The sequence below is a fragment of the Pogoniulus pusillus genome, chromosome 12 (genome assembly GCF_015220805.1).
Source record: "Pogoniulus pusillus isolate bPogPus1 chromosome 12, bPogPus1.pri, whole genome shotgun sequence".
Classification (NCBI taxonomy): Eukaryota; Metazoa; Chordata; class Aves; order Piciformes; family Lybiidae; genus Pogoniulus; species Pogoniulus pusillus.
This window is the reverse complement of record NC_087275.1, coordinates 16,759,083-16,778,380: the sequence shown is the minus strand read 5'-3', so window position 1 is coordinate 16,778,380 and position 19,298 is coordinate 16,759,083. Positions and strand designations below refer to the sequence as shown.

Here is a 19,298-nt window from a genome sequence, read left to right as displayed (position 1 = left end):
TATTATTATTATCTATTAATTACCAGTGCAAGCCCATCAAGAGGGGCTTCAGTGTCTCACTTAGGAACCCCAGCCTTGCCCTCCACACCAACAAGCAAGGTTGTTTTCCGTTGCTTTGCTTGCACGGGAGTGATCCCAGAGTTGGTGAAATGAATCTCAAGTGCAGGTATTGCTAACTGGAAACATACCCAGCACTTTTGATGATGGCTGCCAGTACAGGTAGTGCTATGGGTTTTCCTCATTGTGAGCAGTTGTGATTTCTTGGTAGTTTCTTATAGGTACTGTGCTTTACAGACACAAGAAAGCCTATGTCGATGCTAGGAGCTGATTTGTGTACAGTGACCAGTTATCAGCTGTTCAAGACAAATTGCCTATGCAGAGGTGTTTGCATATATTCATAGAGTCATAGAATCAGTCAGGGTTGGAAGGAACCACAAGGATCATCTAGTTCCAACCCCCCTGCCATGGGCAGGGACGCCCTACCCTAGATCAGGCTGGCCAGAGCCCCATCCAGCCTGGCCTTACCTCCAGAGACGGGGCCTCCCAAAATCCCACCCTGTAGTGCTTGGACAGTAATTGCCAGGCAGCTGACAGGTGTCATTTTCTGCATTTTGGTGCTTGCCACATGTCTCAGTTTAGGGTGGATCTCTCCACTGGTAGGGTAAACTCACTACTGCATGGAATTTTGGACAGTAAGGAAAAATTAAATTGTGTTTCTTATAGTTTAAATATAACCGTATAAGGAGAATAAACTACTACAGAAATATAATAACCTTAAGGAAGATGGGGAAGGGGTCAAGTGGCAGTGAAGCAGCAAAAGCAGCAGCAGCCAAAACAGTGGTGGGGGAAGATAAGAGCAGGCGCAGCAGAAGCAGCAAGGGGAAGGTACAAGCTTTGCTTCCAGATATAAAGCCCTTGATGCGCCAATGGAATTATATTGACTTATCCATTGTTGCCTTTATATGGCCTATCCCTAGCATGTTCACCTCTCCGCTCAGAGCTTCCACTGCTAAGTTTCTCTGTTCTGAATTTTTTTTAATGGGTGGACTAGAAATCTAGCTCCAACGGCCACACCACATAACAAGCCCTCCCTGGTTTACTTTGCTTGAGGTTTTGGGGGTTGTTTTTTTGGGGTTGTTTTTTCAGATGATGTTGCCTGGCCTGAGCTTCCTTGTTCTAAGCAGGTGCCCTGGTATCTTTGCAATACGTACATGATTGGACAGCTGTCTCCACCCTCCACCCACTGTACCCTGCCAGTGGTGGCACAGTGATGTGAGCTACACTGTTCTCTTCCCACCATGTGAAACCTCTATACCCTGCTGCTCTACCAGTGCTCTACCTGCTTGAAATGCTCCTCTGCGAGAAAGAAGGAAACACATTCAATCCCTCTTCCTGAAATCTTTCACACAACTTCATGCAAATCCCAAGTCTATATACTGAAATATCTGGTGCTGCTTTCAAATGCCAATATTTGATTCTCAGTTGGATGTACATTTATATTCACCATTCATAGTAACCCATATTCCAAATGCAGGCCCTGCAAATACACATCTGCACGTGGCCAACAAACCTCTCTAGGTCTTTTTTATGAATCCTATCTACACCCATGTCTCGAGACCCTACAAATGTAATGCTGAGCCTGAGTCCACTTATATCTGTGCCTAGGATTTGCTCACACATGCAGAGACACTTGTGCATGAGATTTTATCAGAATGCTCCCAGACAGACGTTCCTAAATATATATTCACTGAATGAGATCCTGAATGTCCCTCATGAATGTTAGTAACACTGATAAGAGTGACCATAGTTGAATCTGAATCCTACACATTGTGTCTGTTCTTATGCATCATGCCTACATAGAGCTATGCACACTTGCTTGTGGACTGACCACTGCATACATAGGTACCTTTAGGGGAGTTCCTGGTGCTTTCTGGCTTTCTCTCTACTGATGTAATGTGTCTACCCAGTATGAGCTACCTTGAATCTCATAAGTTTGTTCTTTCCTCAGAGTGCTAACCACCAGTATACCAGGATCACAGGAAACTCTCATTCAATATTTAAACGCACACAGTTCTTCAGAAAGGTGTGATTGTTTGGGTGTTACCCACCCCCCCACACTTTGTTAATCGCCCAGACTAGACTCAGCCAGCTCTGGAAATTTGAATGAAGCTTATATTCACAGCTTAGCACAATATACAAGCAGATATTTACATTATATACCATTATATACAGAAATATACAAGTTGAAAGGTAATACAGAAACACAACACCCCTCCCAGAAACCTGAGTACCCAGGAGGGGCTGCCAACCACCCTTCCACCTTCTCCCACTCTCCTGCCTTACCCCAGACGTTGCCTTGTGCCCCAGGGAAGAATGGAGGGTCAGCCAGGGGGGTTAGAAAGCAAGTGGATTAATCAGAGAGATGGTGGGTAAGGTTGGAGAGAAAAATGCAGTCCACAGCCCAGACAAAGAGCGACTCCCTTATCTATGTTTGGATTCTTGTTCTTATACATCTCAGCAAGCCTATGAGTGAAGTAGACATCACCACTGTTTCACAGCCTGTGATCTAATCCTTCTCACCAGAGCATTCTAGCTAGCTTCAAACTAGCACGAAAAGTCTGAAGAATATGTAGTGGCCATGCCCCAAATATTCAGTAATGAAATATAAACTCCCCTATTACTGATTTTTTTTTTTTTTTAAATAACAAATGTAAGCTTTTGACTTTTGAGAGGCTGAAATCCTGGCTGTTTTCATGCTGGGTGTTGGGCATGCTACAAAGGCAAACTGTCTTCTCCTCACCTTAGTGTCTTTCACATTCATCTGTATGCCAGAGAGCAGCACAGACAACACTAATGTATAGCATCACTCTTTCTGATAAAGCACAAGACAAAAATCTGTTCTCATGCATTCTGCATGCATATGTAAATACAGAGGCTATTCTGTGAAAAACCTTTTGGAAATGTTTTAGGAAAGTAAAAACTGTCATGCAATATCTCATAGTTTCCTGACAAAGAAGGTAGTCCAGTCCCTGGGATTAAAGGGAAAATGGGAAAAAAAATCAGCTGCACTTTGAAAACCTAAAAATTACCATTCATAGCCTCTCAAAGCACCATATTGCATGCCAGTAATCTCTTATGGTGGCATATACCTAGTTTTGAAACAAGTACTCTGCACCACAGAAAAGCTAATTCTCTCCTCATAGTAAAAGATTTAATTTCTAGCTGTGATATGTTGCACAATATCAAACTGAAATCAAAATTTATCACAGGTTCTGGACTACTCTCGAACTTCAAAGCAGGGCAGGTTTCCAGAGTGTTAGCAGAAAACAGGAATTGCCTGTAGAAAGAGTAATTGCACTGCCAAGTGCATTTTTGTTTGCTTGTGCTGGTGTTTGTCTATAGACTATAGACAGGACTATAGATAGCTTCAGATACATGCCTATTCTCCCAAGTATTTACTCATCTTCTCAGTAAGGTTTGTAGCTGAGCACTATACATTTGAGGTAACAGCAGGTGAACTTGGGAGTACAAAGCCTGCATGGGAATACCTGCATAGCTCTGTAATCATGGCAGTGATTGTGGTAGAGACATACTCCAGAGAGTTGACAGGTGGAGCTGGGTCAAAACAGTGGAATGTCAGAAGTCTTCTGGCCCCAAGGGAGCGGATGAGCGAGCAAAGCTGAAGTGAAGGTGTCGTGGTAGGCCTGGTAGGCCCAAAATAGGCTTATACATGTCCTGCCTTGCCTAGGCATGTTTTTCTGCTCTACCAGAGAGGCAAGCGCAGGAAAAGGACACAAAAGAACCTGTAGCCACCGAGTCTGGCTTGCCCAGGGTCCTGTGGTAAACAAGGTATACACACTTAGCTTGTGCAAGGCCTGTGCTTTGCCCAAATTAGGGAAAAGCGAGCCTATGGCTTTGCCTAATATGGTCAGGTTTGGCTAACTGCCATCCTGATTGGCTGTTCCTGTGTCCAAAGGGCAATTAATCTCGTCCCACACTGATCAGAGGAGATACTCAGGTGAACAACCTGCTTCCCTGCCCTTTGCCATGCTTTTGCTGCTGTGCTCAGCTGCACTCTGCCGTTGCCTGCTGCAGCTGCCTACTGCCTTCTTGTTTTGCCGCGAGTTGCCAGTGCATATGGATATGCCTGTGTGGCCAGCGTGACATCGTGTGAGACTGTGTGATGTCCTGCCTCTGCACCTGAAAGTCTTGCTTAGAAGAGCCAGGAGAACAAGATCGGAGATTGTCTGCCTCTTTCCCCAGAAGCTGGGAAGAATTAAGTCTCAACATCCGACAAGACAGTGTCCCCTGAAAGCGTCTGGACACTGTCTGGACTGTGGCTAAGCCCCGCGCGTTGGGCAATAACAATAATAATTTGTGAGTAAATGCTTAAATGCCTCTTTGCAACTCTCCACTGCCTTCTGCCATAAGCAGAAAGAGTTCCTTGAGTCCATCTACTGGGCAAGCGGAACATTAACTGCAAGTGGCATTTGGCCACAGGAATCTTCTCTTCCAGTTCAACTAATGTTTCTCTATTTTGCTGGTTATTGCTAGATCTAGATATTATCCATAGAATGTTTCCATGACCGTGTAAGAACTGAAATATTACTAACATTAGTGGTTGGGGGTGACAAGAGTTCTGAATATCAAAATTACTAAACAATATTAATTTTGGAAATATCATATCGCATTAACTAATTTCCCCTCTGCAACAGAAGGAGATAGTATTAATAGATGGGACTATTGTATGCCTGTATGCAGGGCTCCAAAGTGTCTGGCTGATGTGGTGCTTAGACACATGGACAGTGTAGTGGTGCCTCTGGAGGAAGGACTGAAAAGGAACAGAACTGAGAAATTAAGTAAGACAATCAGGGTAAATTGTGGCCCAAAGAGACCAAAACAGGAACAAGTAGGAAAGAATGTGAAGGAGATTATGATATGCTGCTCTCAAACTGGGACCTCAATCTAATGAGAGGATGTAAGAGAGAAGATATGAGGAAAGGGAGAAGTAAGAATGGATGGAATAAGATTAGGGTGGAGAAAAGACAGTCTTGAAGAAGAGTGGGACAGGAAAAGATGGGGCCATAGGAAGCAGAATGGGCTGCTTGAAGAGAACTGGAGGAATCGTATATTTCAGACCTAATAAAACCACAGAGTGCTGGATTCCCTACCTCTACTCGACCCCCACCACCATTCCTCTTCTGTTAGCAAATACTTGTGAATCCCCAAACAAAGCAAATTTGTCTAATATTCCTTCTATCCAGGCACAGATGACAGCCCACTACTCTTGTCAAGTTCGGTTAGCTCAGAGTGGCGGGGAGCTCCATGGTAAAACTAAAGGCTTCAACCCTAGTGACACAGCAATATATGGCTTCATGATAGAAAGGGGTTTGATTTTAATTTTTTTTTACTGGTTGCTTTTTTAAAAGCTAGATAATTGCACATATAAAATCTTCTTTAAATGAGGACTAGGTTGCAAAATCAATAGTAGACAACGTGGAGTGTTATCTTCTCCTTCCTCTCCTTTGCATATGCATAGTTTTCTTTCCATGAGATCACTGTCACATTTATTTTTTAGGGTGGAACTGCTCTGGAGCTGTCAGGACTGCACAGTGGAAGAGGGCACTGTCGATGGGAGCTGTTCCACATTTGTTTCAGCAAATGGAAGATGTACAGTAAATGACAGTACACAGTTGTAAGAAAAAGGGTGAGAAGATCTTGGTTAAAAAAGCTGAGATAGGTCTTAGGAATGGACTCAATCCTTCCTTTTCCACACAGTTCTTGGGTGATGCTGGATAAGTCAGTTAAACCACACTTCTTGCAGGTGGCCACAAATTTTGTGTTCCTCATTACTGGGTATCTGAATTGGCACTTTGTGGTTTAATTTGCAGAAGTACTGAATGATCTCAGATGAAACGAAATTCAATTGGTGCTAGACCTATAAAGTGCTCCAAATGAAGAACCTCACAAATTCCTCACAACATTCCAAGGAAGTATCTGTAAATGCATAGCAGGTAGAGGAAGACTGGAAAGAAAGCTGCAGCACCAGAGCACACACTCCACCGGTTTCGGTGTCCCAGCTTACAGGCAGAAACTTGTTTAAGTCTCAGTTAAGTGGCTCATTAGCCCTCCAATGTGACTATACACTACAGCAAACTAAGGACAAGAGTAAAAGCATGAAAGGAGCCTGTAAAAATTGAATCAGAAAGGATAAGGCCAAGAAAGTCAGTATTACTAGCAAAGGAAAGAGACAATAACAGCACTGTACATTAAAATTTAGTAGAAGACAACGGCAAAAATAATATCTACTCTTCAGCAGGGGTGGAAAGCTAGTAAGAGGTGACACAGAAGGACCCAAAGTGATTTTCCCCTCACGCCTCTGCAGAAAGAATTACCTATGGTCAATTGACTATTCATGTCTAAGGGTAAATAACAGAAAGAACAGAATAAAGTAATGCAGTAAGTCAGTTATTTGTCAGTTAGTCAGACCTGACAGAAACCAACTGAGATCATGTGGGAAACTGTCTGAAACAATCCTAGAGCCATGAGGAATCCTTTCCAACAGCACCTGGGAAACAGAAGAGTGGTGACAAGTGATTGCAGGAACTGGTTTTAGAAAAGAAGAAAAGCAGCTTGAGGAATGTAGTTGGAGAAAACAGCGCAACGTGACTTGCTGGAAATACACTGAAACAAATAATTAAACAAAGTTTTCTTTTGTGTATGAGAAATAATGAAATGATAAGTAGAGGCCAAGAAAGATTTGCCAGGAACAAATCATACCAAACCAAGCTAATTTCCTTCTCTGACAAGTAGCAGGACAATAGCTATTACATATCTTGATATGAACAAAGCTCTCAGCACAGTCTTTTGTGATTTCTTGTAAGTGAGTTAAAGCAAAACTATTGTAAGCTGCTTAAAAAATACTAGAAGAGGAATTATCATTGCTTCATTGCTGAAGAATTGTGGAAAGCAGTGCATTTCCTAGGACTATTTTAATTTTGTTTTGGAAAATGGCATCTTAAGTATGGCTACCAAAATTGTAGATAAAGCTCACCAAGTACTTTGGCAGGACTAGCATCTCTATCAGTTGAAGAAATTGTCTGAAAAGAATAGGGTTTGGTGCAGTAAGAACAGGTGTTAAACTACTACACCTGGGTAAGAAGAAACCTCCAAATGGAGAGTAGCCAGAAAGACAAGAAGACCTGCAAAAAAAGTGCTTTGGTTGATTTCGGAGGCTCAATGTCATAGTGGTGTGGAAAAGCAAGTATTGTGCTGAGATGTGTAAATTGGATAAGTGAGATATGTGAAATTATTTATCTACTCCTCTCCAGCACTGGTGACATCTAAGACTGGACAATGCATAGATACACTTTGGTCACTGAACCCAAAGGAGGATTGTGCAATTAAGGAAACTCATGAGGGCAACAGAAAGTACTAAAAGTCTTTAAAAACTGACACTGGAGGAAAATTTCAAAGAACTGGATTTCTTTGATCTAGAGAAAAAAGGACTGAGAAGAAATGTAGCACTCTACAAATATGCAAAAGATGCTAAATGGAAGGCAGTAGCTAACTCTCAATGCTTAGAGGGGAGTGGGGAGCATAAACAGTATCTAGAGTTACAGTTTCTGCTATATATAAGGAAAATTTTCTTGGCTTGCAGGCTAAGAAGAAGGCCCTGGTGCCAGTGGAGGTCATTGAGTCTTTAGCACCAATGGCTTTAAACACAGCTTTTAAAGGGATAATTGAGATATCATTGAGTGTGTTTGAGAAAGGGGATACGAGACCAAAGACAACAGCTTGTGAGCCAAGTGTACTTAATAATTTGCATACACAAATTTAAAAGGCCTATGTAGCATCCACAGCTGGGTTTCATGGCATCATGAGAGCATCACTGTTGAATGATCTGTCTCTCAGCTCCCAGTAGGTTGTTTCCAGCACATGTAACCTCAAAGCAGGGATAAAGAAAACAGATACAATATGCGAACTTTGAAAATTGTTTGACCCCTAATCCTTCAGGTCTCTTCCTACCTACCTCCTACATTTGTAAATAGGCAAAGGCTGTGCCAGAATGACCAAAGTATTGTTGCAGTGGTTTCCTGTTGCAGGTGAAAAACTAAGGCTAAGCCTTCATTGGTAACTTGGAAAATAAATAAATAAATCTCTAGTTCTGTCGTGCATTTCTGGGAAAAGGAGCTTGAAATCCCATCACCTGGGAGACAACCAAGTACTAGCATTTCTCCTTTATGAGAGGACTGAAAGGTTTTGTCATGAACCTGAAAAGATCGGGTTTGTTGCATTGCTTTGCAAACATTTGGGAGGCAACAGTCGTTCTCTTTGTCCTGGAGGCATGCTGTTCTGAATAGCCAAGCCAAGGAAATGGTGTGAGAAGCAGCAGTGGTACAAAAAGGGGAAATTACATACATCAGCCTCCAAAAACTGTGTATGACATGAGTGGGAGTAAAATTCCGGTCTTTCTGGTGTTCACACCAGTAACATACATCTTCCTGCACTGCTGTCATACCTTAACAGAATTGGTTTTGTCATTCGTGTGAAGGTAGCATTTTATGGCAGCAGTGGCCATAGACTGTGTGTATTGCTAAGGCATCTTTTGAGTGCTATGAAAGTAATAATGTGATTCTGTACAACTAAAATGATGCCTTCTGTGTGCATAATGCTTCTCCCTAGATTTACAGCTGTTTATCTTGTACTCGGTGAGGATATTTGCTGGTAATAAATTGTGTTGTGAAAATACAGTAAGATGAACAAGAAAATGTAAACCGATCCAATTGTTTAATCTACTTTAAACCTACATTTTCTCAGAGAAATCTCTAACCCAAATTAATTCAAAGAAATGATAAGGTTTGATCCCATCACTCTTATGAATCACACATGCAAGGCCCCTGCTATTATGTTGCTATTAATAGTCCTGACATGTATATGTATGTTCATAATCTTGTAAATCTATGAGAAAAGAAGAAAAAAATAAACAAGAAAATACAATTCTCCCTTATTTCAGTGGAGTCCACTTGTCCTCTGCTTCCCTGAGGTAAACCCTGCATCATGGCTTCAGATTATTATCTTCTCAAGCGCTAGTCTGTTAAAGCAACAAATGTTCAGCCAGACTTTGCCTCTCTTAGAGAGACAATAACTTCTGTGCCAGGTTACCAAGTTTCCCAGAATGTTTATTCTTTTTCCATTAAAAAAATATGTCTGGCCAGCAAACACATATTTCATACATTTCTCCAGAATTTTCAGACGTCAGACAGTCTGACTGAAATTGTGAGTTCGAGCATGGTTGATAGATGTCTGACTGTCATTGATTCACCTATTGCACATCTGCCAGTCACCGTTATGCTTCACGTATGGCAAGGTCAATGCTTCCAAAAAGCATGAGAGCTATTGCGTAGATATTGTACAACTGATTATCACCTGTGCAGGACTTCTGATGCTACAGGAATGTTTTGGATTTACTGTACTTTCACAGACCAACTACAGAGAAAATCCAACGATTTTAAAAGCCTCTGATTCAGTGCACATGCTTTATCCAGGACATGCACAAGTATTTCTGTTGAGCAATCCCCAAGAAAAAGTAGCTTCTCTAGGTCTTTGTGGAAATGTTACTCAATAACTGATAGTTAAGGCTAAAATCTAACTTACAGTATGCTTTTCCAAAGGTGCAGGGGAAAGAGCAGGTGAGAATCTTTGAGAAGAGGGAAGAACATTTGAGAGAAATGGTCGGTTGATGCCAAGTATGTTTAGCAGGTGAGAAGGCAAATCTACCCCTCTCCAAGCTGCCTGCCTTGCAAGTAAGCTAGCTGTGACATGCTTTGCTCCTATTTTGAGAAGTATTACATATCCCACATCATTCATTCTACTGGATTAAGGAATTCTTTCTTGGCATGGCAAGCAGACTATTTGTCAGGCACCTTCTCTGATTCCCTCTTATGCTGCCAGCCTGAGAAATATTGTTGTGATCAACAAAAGGCCTTGCTATTAGTCTTGGTTTCTTTACTGTGGAGCAACAATTAATAATTATTGATAATAACCAGGATTCCTTATTTTCCTCAGTATTAACTTTAGTGAACAGAGCTCACTGGAGTCATACTACAGAGGGATGTAAGAAATGAAGCAAGCTGCCGAGTGCCAGGTGAGTAGCTTCAATCAGAGAGTTTGCAGTCTTTCAGATAATGCAGCTGTTCATGCACGTGGAGCCTGCAGGAGATGCCTATACTCTTACAACCGGAAGCTTTACGTTCAGCTTGCACATGTGACTAATGCAGTTGTTACTCACTTTCTATGATTAACATTTGTGGGGATGTACAACCCTCTGCAAAGGTCATGCTGCTTACTGATGTTTAATGTTCCTGATATCATCTACCTGGGAAATGAGATCACCTGGGAAATTATGTAGGTTTTAAGACTTTAGTAGTAACACTTTCCTCGATCTGTTATGAAACTTCTGGTAGTTTTTATTTCTGCCTGGATGAGAATTCAGTAGCAAAATGTCTTTTTTGTAGCACTTCAAATCCTCATACAACAACGAGAGTTCCAAATAGAAAGTAAAAGCTAGAACATTTATCTGAACTCCTCCAAGATCTGGAAGATTTGAGGGTGTTGTGGTTTGAGGGGTTCCAGGTTATCCCAGACTCCCTAAAAAAGCTAGAGATCCATCCCAGAGGACAGACTGGTCACCCTGGATATCATGATTTTGTTACTCAATCCCATAAACCCTGCAAACACTTTAAAAGTAACCAGCAAGGTCGATTTGTTGTCTTTTCTCCCTTTTCCTTGCAATTCTCCAGACTTATCTGGTAACTATGTAGGAGTACCCTTGTAGGCCACAGCCTTCAAGGCCATGGCCCGCAGGGAATCCAGCCCATTTGGGGCCTCATCAGGAGACAAGGGGGAGGGGAGAAAATGAGCACTGGGGTTTGGTGGTTTAAGTTTGCTTGGGGGGAAGCTTTTTGGGGAATTCTCATGCATCCTATATCTGTATTAGCTGTTAAGGATTCATGTATGCTGTATCCTTTCCTTCAGGTTTTTAAATACAACCTTTTTGTATTCTTCTCCAATTCAGTGAGAGTGTTATTATTTTAGTCCCCTTCTTCCTTGGAAAAAGAGTAAAGGAAGATAACCTCAGTCTGTCACGCTTTTAAACAAAAACACCTACCACAAAGGGGTTGGAATAAAATTGCAGATTCATGACTGAGTCTCCTTTTAATTCTCACAAGAGAAAAACCAAAGTCTTGGAAAAGTTCAAGACTGCCTGCCCTAGAATGACTCTGAGAATCACTTGGCTGTTCCTTTCTCCACAAATACAGGCAGTTGTGTCACCAAAAAAATTATACATAGCTTATAGAAGGTTAGCATCTGGCTAAGGAGGCATTGAACAGCTCAGTCTGAAATTAGGCAGGACAGAGTTTTCTGTCTCAGTGGGACAGGCTAGAAAGTGCCCCAGATTCTGCCAGTGTTTAAAGCTCTGCCCCTTTGCTTATCAATGAAGTATCTGCAAGATGCAAGAAATGATTTCTCCAGATTTGAGTTCAGAAACCATTCCCCTTCTTCTTAATGAACATGCAAACACCCACTCATTTCTGTATCATTAGTATAATCTCACATAGCACAATCAAGGACAGAGAGAGGAGCTGCGTCCTTGTCTACCTTTGGTCTGCCTGCACTTTTCACGTCACACAAGAATATGTACAACCTTGGGGAAAGCATAGAGTGAAGATCATCACTAACATGAAGGTATTTAGGTATTCTGGAATACGAAAGTGGTGATTGGTCATAAGGTCTTGCAGTTGTAGGTGCCTAATCAAATGTACAGACCACAGAGATACTATCTGTTGAGATACTATCTGTTGATAGAGCAGGATCATCCATGACCTTTAAAAACTAAGACTCCTTGCAGATTCTGCTCTGCCAAGACAACTCGCCCAGATCTTACAGAAACAAAATTATTGAGGTTTCTGTTTGTTTTCTTCTGCCACATTAATCAAGAAGAGAAAATACTGTAAATGAGCTAGGGAAAAGCGTGCAGGTGGAAAAAAATTATCACAAGAAATTAAAATATTACAAATGATCACTCATCTCAGTGGATAGTGGGAAAAACCACAATAGACATTTTCACAACACAAAATACGTTGATACAAAAAAAGGAGAGTAAGCCAGTGTTCTTTCTGCTACTAGTGTAGATTGATTTGGAATGGCCTGATGCACTCACCCAGATCAATTCCTTTCTTTACAAAAGAAGTTTAATTTCATACTGGATTATCCCAGGGAATCTTCCTAGCTAAATTGTGAGCATACAACACAATAGTAATGCCTCTGGATTTGTTACCGCTTTGTTTATACCTGTCCAATTCAATTACAGCTATAATTGAAGTTGTCTTAAGACAAGGAACCGATACAAGTTTACATTATAATAAACCCATGTACTAAATAACTAATCTACTGCCTTGATTTTTATTATATTCTTCTAATCTAAGTCAATGATGAGATTCTGTGAATTATTTATAGCAAGAAATACAGCATATCTGCATAGTAAATATATTTGGCTATATATCCAGTTGTCAGCCAAAAAAAATCAGTCTGCAGATCTAGTGTATTTAAACCATGAGTACATTCAAACTAATTCACATTGAGAACTTAGTGGCTTTCAAAAAGTTAATGAAGCTTGTAGTAAATCCTTAGCATAATATACTGCAAGTTCCTTAGTGAATGAAGTGACAGAGTCTGTCTCTGTGACAATCATCACAAACCAGGTCTGCACCTGTAAGCATGAAGCTTTCAATCATTCTGAACTTCTAAATGTGATTCTATCATGGATAAAAGGCCTGAAATAGGAATCAGGGTTCATTTGTTTTTTTGCAGGAAAGGTGCTTCACCGAGAAATGAAAGCATACTCTGACCTCCAGACCTGAAAAAAACATGAGCTCTGAGGCTTCTCCCAGGGGTATTTTAATAGCATATACATTGTTTCCAGTCATAACACTTGTTGGCCTTTTTATGCCCTTAATGGCATCTTGGCTATCTCATCACTTTCAGTGAATTTGCAGAGTTAACTCCGTGAGATACAGTAAACAGCTTTGTCTCATCTGTAAAAGAGAAGGAGCTCCTGCTTCCTCCATCTCCTTTTTTTTTATTCATGGGGAAATAACAAAGCAAAAACCTTAGAAGAAAACACTGCAGGCTAGAATATATGAATGTGTCAAATTGGAGGATTAGATATTTCTTCCATACTTTGAATAAAAAGTCAGAAACCTCTCTCAGGACCACAACTTCAGGACCACAGCTCGCAGATGAAAACAGTTTTTAGCCTCCTTTTCCACAGACAGCAGTCTAAATGCAAAATCTCTCACTTCTTATCTTTGGAGAAAATCAGTTAGATTTGCTTACAGCCTTGCTGGGTCTGTTTCAGCAGTTTAGCATACAATATGACAACACAGGGAAGGACCAAGAGTATGCTGAACCTGAGTTACTAAGCACAGCAAGTTAGGGCAAGCAGAGTCTGGTGTTAGTGGACACAGCCCTCCCAAGTATGTGCATGTGTGTACACACATGTGTGGCAATATATTATTGTCCAGGAAGTGAGAATTAAGTCGGGCTGTTTTTATGAGGTACTACAGCAATCTTAACAGTGCATCCCATTGAAATAAGGCTTTTCAAAGTCACATCTTTTTTCAGTTGAAAATGATTATGTGTCACATTTACTGGGACTTGCAACACTTGCAGGGCAATTACAGCTTTGAAAATGCTACCAAAATTGAGGTGAATCAGAACAGAATTTTGCTTTCAGAACTGTGTATTGTACCAGCAAAATGTAAGGATCTGTGTGCAGAAGTTAGGATTAGGTAAGTAACAGAACCATTTCTGTAGCAAATGCACGTGCAAAACAATATGCAGAAAATACAACAAAACAGATGACAGCTGCAGGAAAGTAGGAAGTCAAACAGCCCCTTGCAGAGATGTTATGAATGCTGATACATACCCCCAAAAAAATAAAAATCCAGCAATTCCCATTGCTGCTGGTGAAATTAGATACAAAAAACGGACACTGAAACAATGAATTGTATCATTACTTTCTATGATGCTGAGTTGTCTGTATTCTGTAATAAGATGTTACAAGTCTGCAAGGCAGAACAACCTGTGCTATTCACATCAGAACGACGCAGGCCACAACAGCAACTCCTTTCCTTGTTTTTTAGCACTGAAGCCTGCACGGTTCCCCCCCTGCACAAAATTGTGCGGAGGAGATGATACAATCAGTAATTCTCAAGATCACCTTTTTCAGCTGGCACTTCTTTAACACGTCTCATTTTCAAGTTCTCACTGAAAACTTAGATTATATGATAGAAGGTACCAAACACCTTTGTGTTAATAGGGCAGTAACACACAATTATACCTAGGGCTGTACACCCTCTTCCCCTCCAATATTGGCAGTGCAGCAGCTGACAATACTGGCATGTTTCCATTGGCACCACCAACTACTCATGCTCAGTGCTGTGCCAACATCCCCTGATGTAAAATTAGAACAGTAAGACCACATCCTGCCATCCTTTGTTTGCTCACCTATTTAGGCAGCGGTTTCAACTGAGCCTGAACCGTCCGCTCCTATGCACAGAGGGAACCATACACAAAGGAGCTGTGCTGTCCAGCACTCCCACAGCATGCTCTGATAGCACAGAATGATACTGGTGGAGAGAACGACCTCTCTGCAGTGCTCACAGACCGCTGCAGACACTGCTGGTGCTGCAGGCAGCATCCACATTGGGGATTTTCTTTGCTGACCAAAAGTCCCTACAACACAGCTGTCATTTCTCTGCTCAAAAAAGATACGTAATAGAGGCTACAGTCTTTGCTGCAGCTAATGATTAAAAAAACATGACATTTTCACTTACCTGGGGTACCAGTACAATAATCTTCCAGTGGTTCCTTCAACTTCAGAAGATATGAATACTAGCAATCATCTTTACTGGCTATGATCATTTCCATGGCAATGCTGTTATTTGTCTAGTGCTTTGTGTGTGCCAAGCACTCTGTGAAGAGGAAATAAGAAAAAGCCCAAGCTATTTACAGCTTGATGGCCTGTGTCTGCAGCCTGTGCTAGCACTTCTACAGTAATTCCAAAGGCATACGTGTGTGTACATGCATGTACACGTTCATGGAGAAGTTGTGGGGCTTGCTTAATTTTCAGCCATATCAAATCCATGGCTTGGCTTAATAACCTGCCAAATAAATACTAGCATCAGCAAGTGGAGATGGGAGGAATGAGCATGTGGAGAAGAAAGAGCAGCAGAGAAAAGATGAAACTCTGGTTCTGGTGGCAGCATTAGCATAAATTATGGAACTGTGGTACCAGCAACACTGTAATCTTGTGCTTTCAGTGGCTTAAACTGCTGTGGAATCCCTGTGTTACACCTGCTGCAGAAATGCAAGCAGAACACTTGTGCAAACATTGTTGCAGGTGAGTGTGGCTTGCAGAAATGGGAGATGAATACGCAGTAAAGCAGCAAAGAAAGGAACAACAAAGCAGAAACAGAAGTTCAATTACCTTTTAAGAGACAGAAGCTCTGCTCTGTGCAGCACTTGTGGCATAGTTTTAGACAGCTACACTGGAAAGAGTAGTAGAAATTGCACTTAGAAATACATAGGAAGCAACAAATTTCCTTTAGCAGAATGGTAAAGGCACAATTTGCTTTCTTTAACTGTAACTTCCTGGGCTCTATGTATTTCTAAGTCTCGAAGCTTAACAGGCCCATTATCTGTATGAAAACGTCAAAGAAACTGGAATGCCTTACTTATTGTCAGAAAGAAGGAAGGAAGGAAGGAAGGAAGGAAGGAAGGAAGGAAGGAAGGAAGGAAGGAAGGAAGGAAGGAAGGAAGGAAGGAAGGAAGGAAGGAAGGAAGGAAGGAAGGAAGGAAGGAAGGAGCGAGCATGCTGCTTTGTAGTTGTGCCAAATTGAACAACTAACAATAATGAAATTGTTCCATGTCATATAAACACTTTTCTGTAGATAGTTTGTATCTGTCCTTTCATTTGGAAAGGATAGCAATAGGTCTAGCTACATCTATACATAAAATACAAATATAGGTTGCACACAGAAAATTACTGTCAAAGTTTTGGACTGAACTTGTTGAAATTCTGATCAATTTAATCTCAGTAGTTTCCCATAATGTCACCAACAACCAGTGTTTATTACCCATAGTAGGGTGTTGCAGTTTAAAGAGATTCTCTTTGATTTCTTAAATTCAGCAGGCTGTGTCCACGATGCCCATAACATGAAAGGATCCAGGCAATAGAATTTTCATGTTGAGTCACATCTCCAGAAAATGGTATTCTTTCTAATACTAGATCTGTGTCAACTGACCATCTCAGCTGTTTTTCTCTCTGGACTGCATATGAAAGAATTATCCTCTTGTTTCTTGCTCTTCACTTGCCCTTACAGATGACAAACAGATTTCTGTACAGGACCCCAGGAACAGAAGAAAGAGGATTAATACATAATATATAACTTGGCATTGCATGCTTTGACAGTGGTGTTTGGAAACAAGGAGAACATGAAAAACAGTATATTTGGTGGAATTTTCCTTCATGTATATATTTTGTCTACAGCTGCAATGCATGGAGGCCAAGTTATAAGAGATGAACTGGAAAAGAAGGAATAAAATGTCATTAGCTTAAGAATTTTAGAAGTTAGGGGCAGAAATGACCCATAAGACCTCTGCCAGAGAGAGACTGCTCCTTCTAGGACTGTGATAAGAATACCGAATAGGGATGAGTAGGAAGCATATGCACTATGCTTTGAGCTTGCCTTTCCACCTGCTTGTCCATCTCCTGGGCTTTGCCTCTCTCCCCCCTCCCAGGTGGCACACGTTCCACAGTGCACTGCTCTAATCCCATCATCACCAACCCACAGGCTGCACCACAGCAGGAAGCCAGCTGTGAAGAGAGAAAACGTGGGTGGAGAGGGAAGTTGGCACCTTCAGAAAGAGGCCACTGAGCTTTCTTGGGTGCTTTTCAACAAACAGTACTATAAAACAAGAAAACGAGAGGCTTTGCATTAATGAATATGGATGAGAGATCTAATACAAAGAAAATTTACCATAAGGATACAGTTGTAACATTTACATAAAGATTTGTTCTTCAGAGATGGATTGCACAACTCTTAATTACAGGAAAGTGAAGATTAAAGATTCCAAATTACCTGTATTTTTGATTCGTTGGAATAAATGTGCCAGGAATCTGTGGAGATTTCAAAAATGCATTTTAATCCATAGTAGGCTGAAAGCTGTGCACTGTAAGCAATTGTCATTGTTAGAGGGAAGTAAATATAAATTACAGAAGAATCAGAAAATCCTGTTCCAAATAGCAGCTCACACAGTATTTCAGGCATTTATAGGAAAAGAAGGCAAAAAAATCGGTGATAAACTACCACTTAATGACACATTTTCAAAATCTGTGTGTTGTCTTGCATATAGAAAAGGTTTTCCTGCATCTCCTAAACTGTACCACTAGCTTTACTGTATGCAAGCCAGCATCTGGAGTATGTATGCACCTATATGCAGGATGGAAAATCAAGATTTAACAGTTGTATAGGCCAAGATGAGGCCTCTTTTAAAGCTGTTTTTCAGATACTAGTCTAAATATATGAAAGAGAATAAATTGGGAGTTAATCTTTTGCCTCTCCCCAGTGTACTTATTTCAGACTTTCCCACCTGTATTAGATACAAGAGGGTCTGAGAAGAAAGTACTGCCATAGTATCCAGCATATGAGTCATGTACAGAGTGCCCACTCCTGCATGTGGACAGAGGGACTTGTAATACAAAAGGCTCTAAGGAGGAAGGACAGCACTTGAGCAGCCCCCAGCTACTGGAAGGCTGGAGGTGGAGCTGGCTGGTGATAACTGGGTGAATTGTTTCCATCACATGGTTAATGACTCAGCATCATTATCCCAAAGTATTTATTTTTCATCTCTACCAGCTCACTCAGCACACTTGTCTGCAAAAGAATGGAGGCGAGGTAGGCATTCAGTTCTGTAGCCTTTGCTGGGCGAGCGTCATGCATATTTTCCACAGCTGCTCTGCCATCTTTAGGGTTGTAACACCGTCAGAGAGATTCCCACTGACTCAAACACTGCTCAGTCAAGTCTCAGGCACCCCTCAGTCAATAAATACACTATTCACTTCCAGAGCAGCAGGGAATTTTAACCCAGTTGCCTGTGTGCACACACGTATCATTTCTATATGCACGCATGCAGGATGGAAAATCATCACCTAGGCTGACAACAGTGAGGGTGCAAAGCAAACACTGTGACTGCCCTGTTCCTGCGTTCTCCAAAATATCAGAAGTTATGCCACTCCACAACACTGGCAACTGCTGAGTAAAATGGCCATGACAAGAGTGGGAGTAATCAGCGTATGTGCAGTATGTACTGAGGCATAGCTGCTGCAGCCCTCCTTCCCTTCAGCTGGTTCCCAGAATAAGAAAGTGGTAGTATGTGTAGGTTTATTTTAAGCAGGGCTAGAGCACACATATAGCTGGCTTGTACACAGTCCCCTGCAAATACTGCTTACTCGATGGGATATATTATGTCACTATGTCCCTAAATACCTCTGCTTTGCAGACAGAATTCACCACATAACTTTCTTGGGGAAAAAAAGTAACACATCCAGTATCTTTTCTGTTGTCAGTGGAGTGGGGACATGTTAATGCAGATTTTGGTGCTTATCTGTATTTACTGCTAGCCACTATTTACTGCTAGCCCACTGTCTCTCTGTCACTAGTGTTCGTAAAGACACCCACAACAATGAACAGTGGAGCCTGGCTAATGCCTCCCACCAGCCATATGGCATTCAGAGCTTAAGGGTGGAAGGTCACATATTCCTTTGGTTTTATTCCCCATTTGGTGAAGATCTGCCATGCAAGGGCAGTCAGTCATCTGCACGGTTTGGACTGGAAGGCCTTTTCCCAGCAGAAGATACATTCACTCCCAAGTTGCCATAATGAAACCCAACCAGCAAAAAGATGAACACAGACCTGCATAGAAGTATTCAAAACAATTGATTGTTGTCACTGAAGTGTTAGGGACCATCCTGCCCCTGCCTCCTGTCCCAGTCAGCAAAGGAGTGAGACACTGGGGACCCTAGTTTATAAAGAGCACATGCTGCTCTTTCCATCACCAACTGATTGCACATTGTATCAGCTGCTGCTTTTGCCTCTGAGGACAGTGCATGCATAGACTAACTCAAGAAATGGCCCATTAGCTACTTCCTAGCTGCTAAGGGCTACCACAGT

The 19,298-nt window shown here is 41.5% G+C and overlaps 1 protein-coding gene across 1 annotated transcript in view; it reads right to left on the bottom strand.

Moving 5' to 3' along the window:
- SLC5A3 (solute carrier family 5 member 3) overlaps positions 1-14,970 on the bottom strand; it is a 37,960-nt gene extending 22,990 nt beyond the window's left edge. The window contains exon 1 of the mRNA XM_064152482.1: positions 14,901-14,970. The gene's annotated coding sequence lies outside the window, so the exon portion shown is untranslated. The remainder of the gene's footprint in view (positions 1-14,900) is intronic.
- Between the last annotated feature and the right edge of the window lie 4,328 nt (positions 14,971-19,298).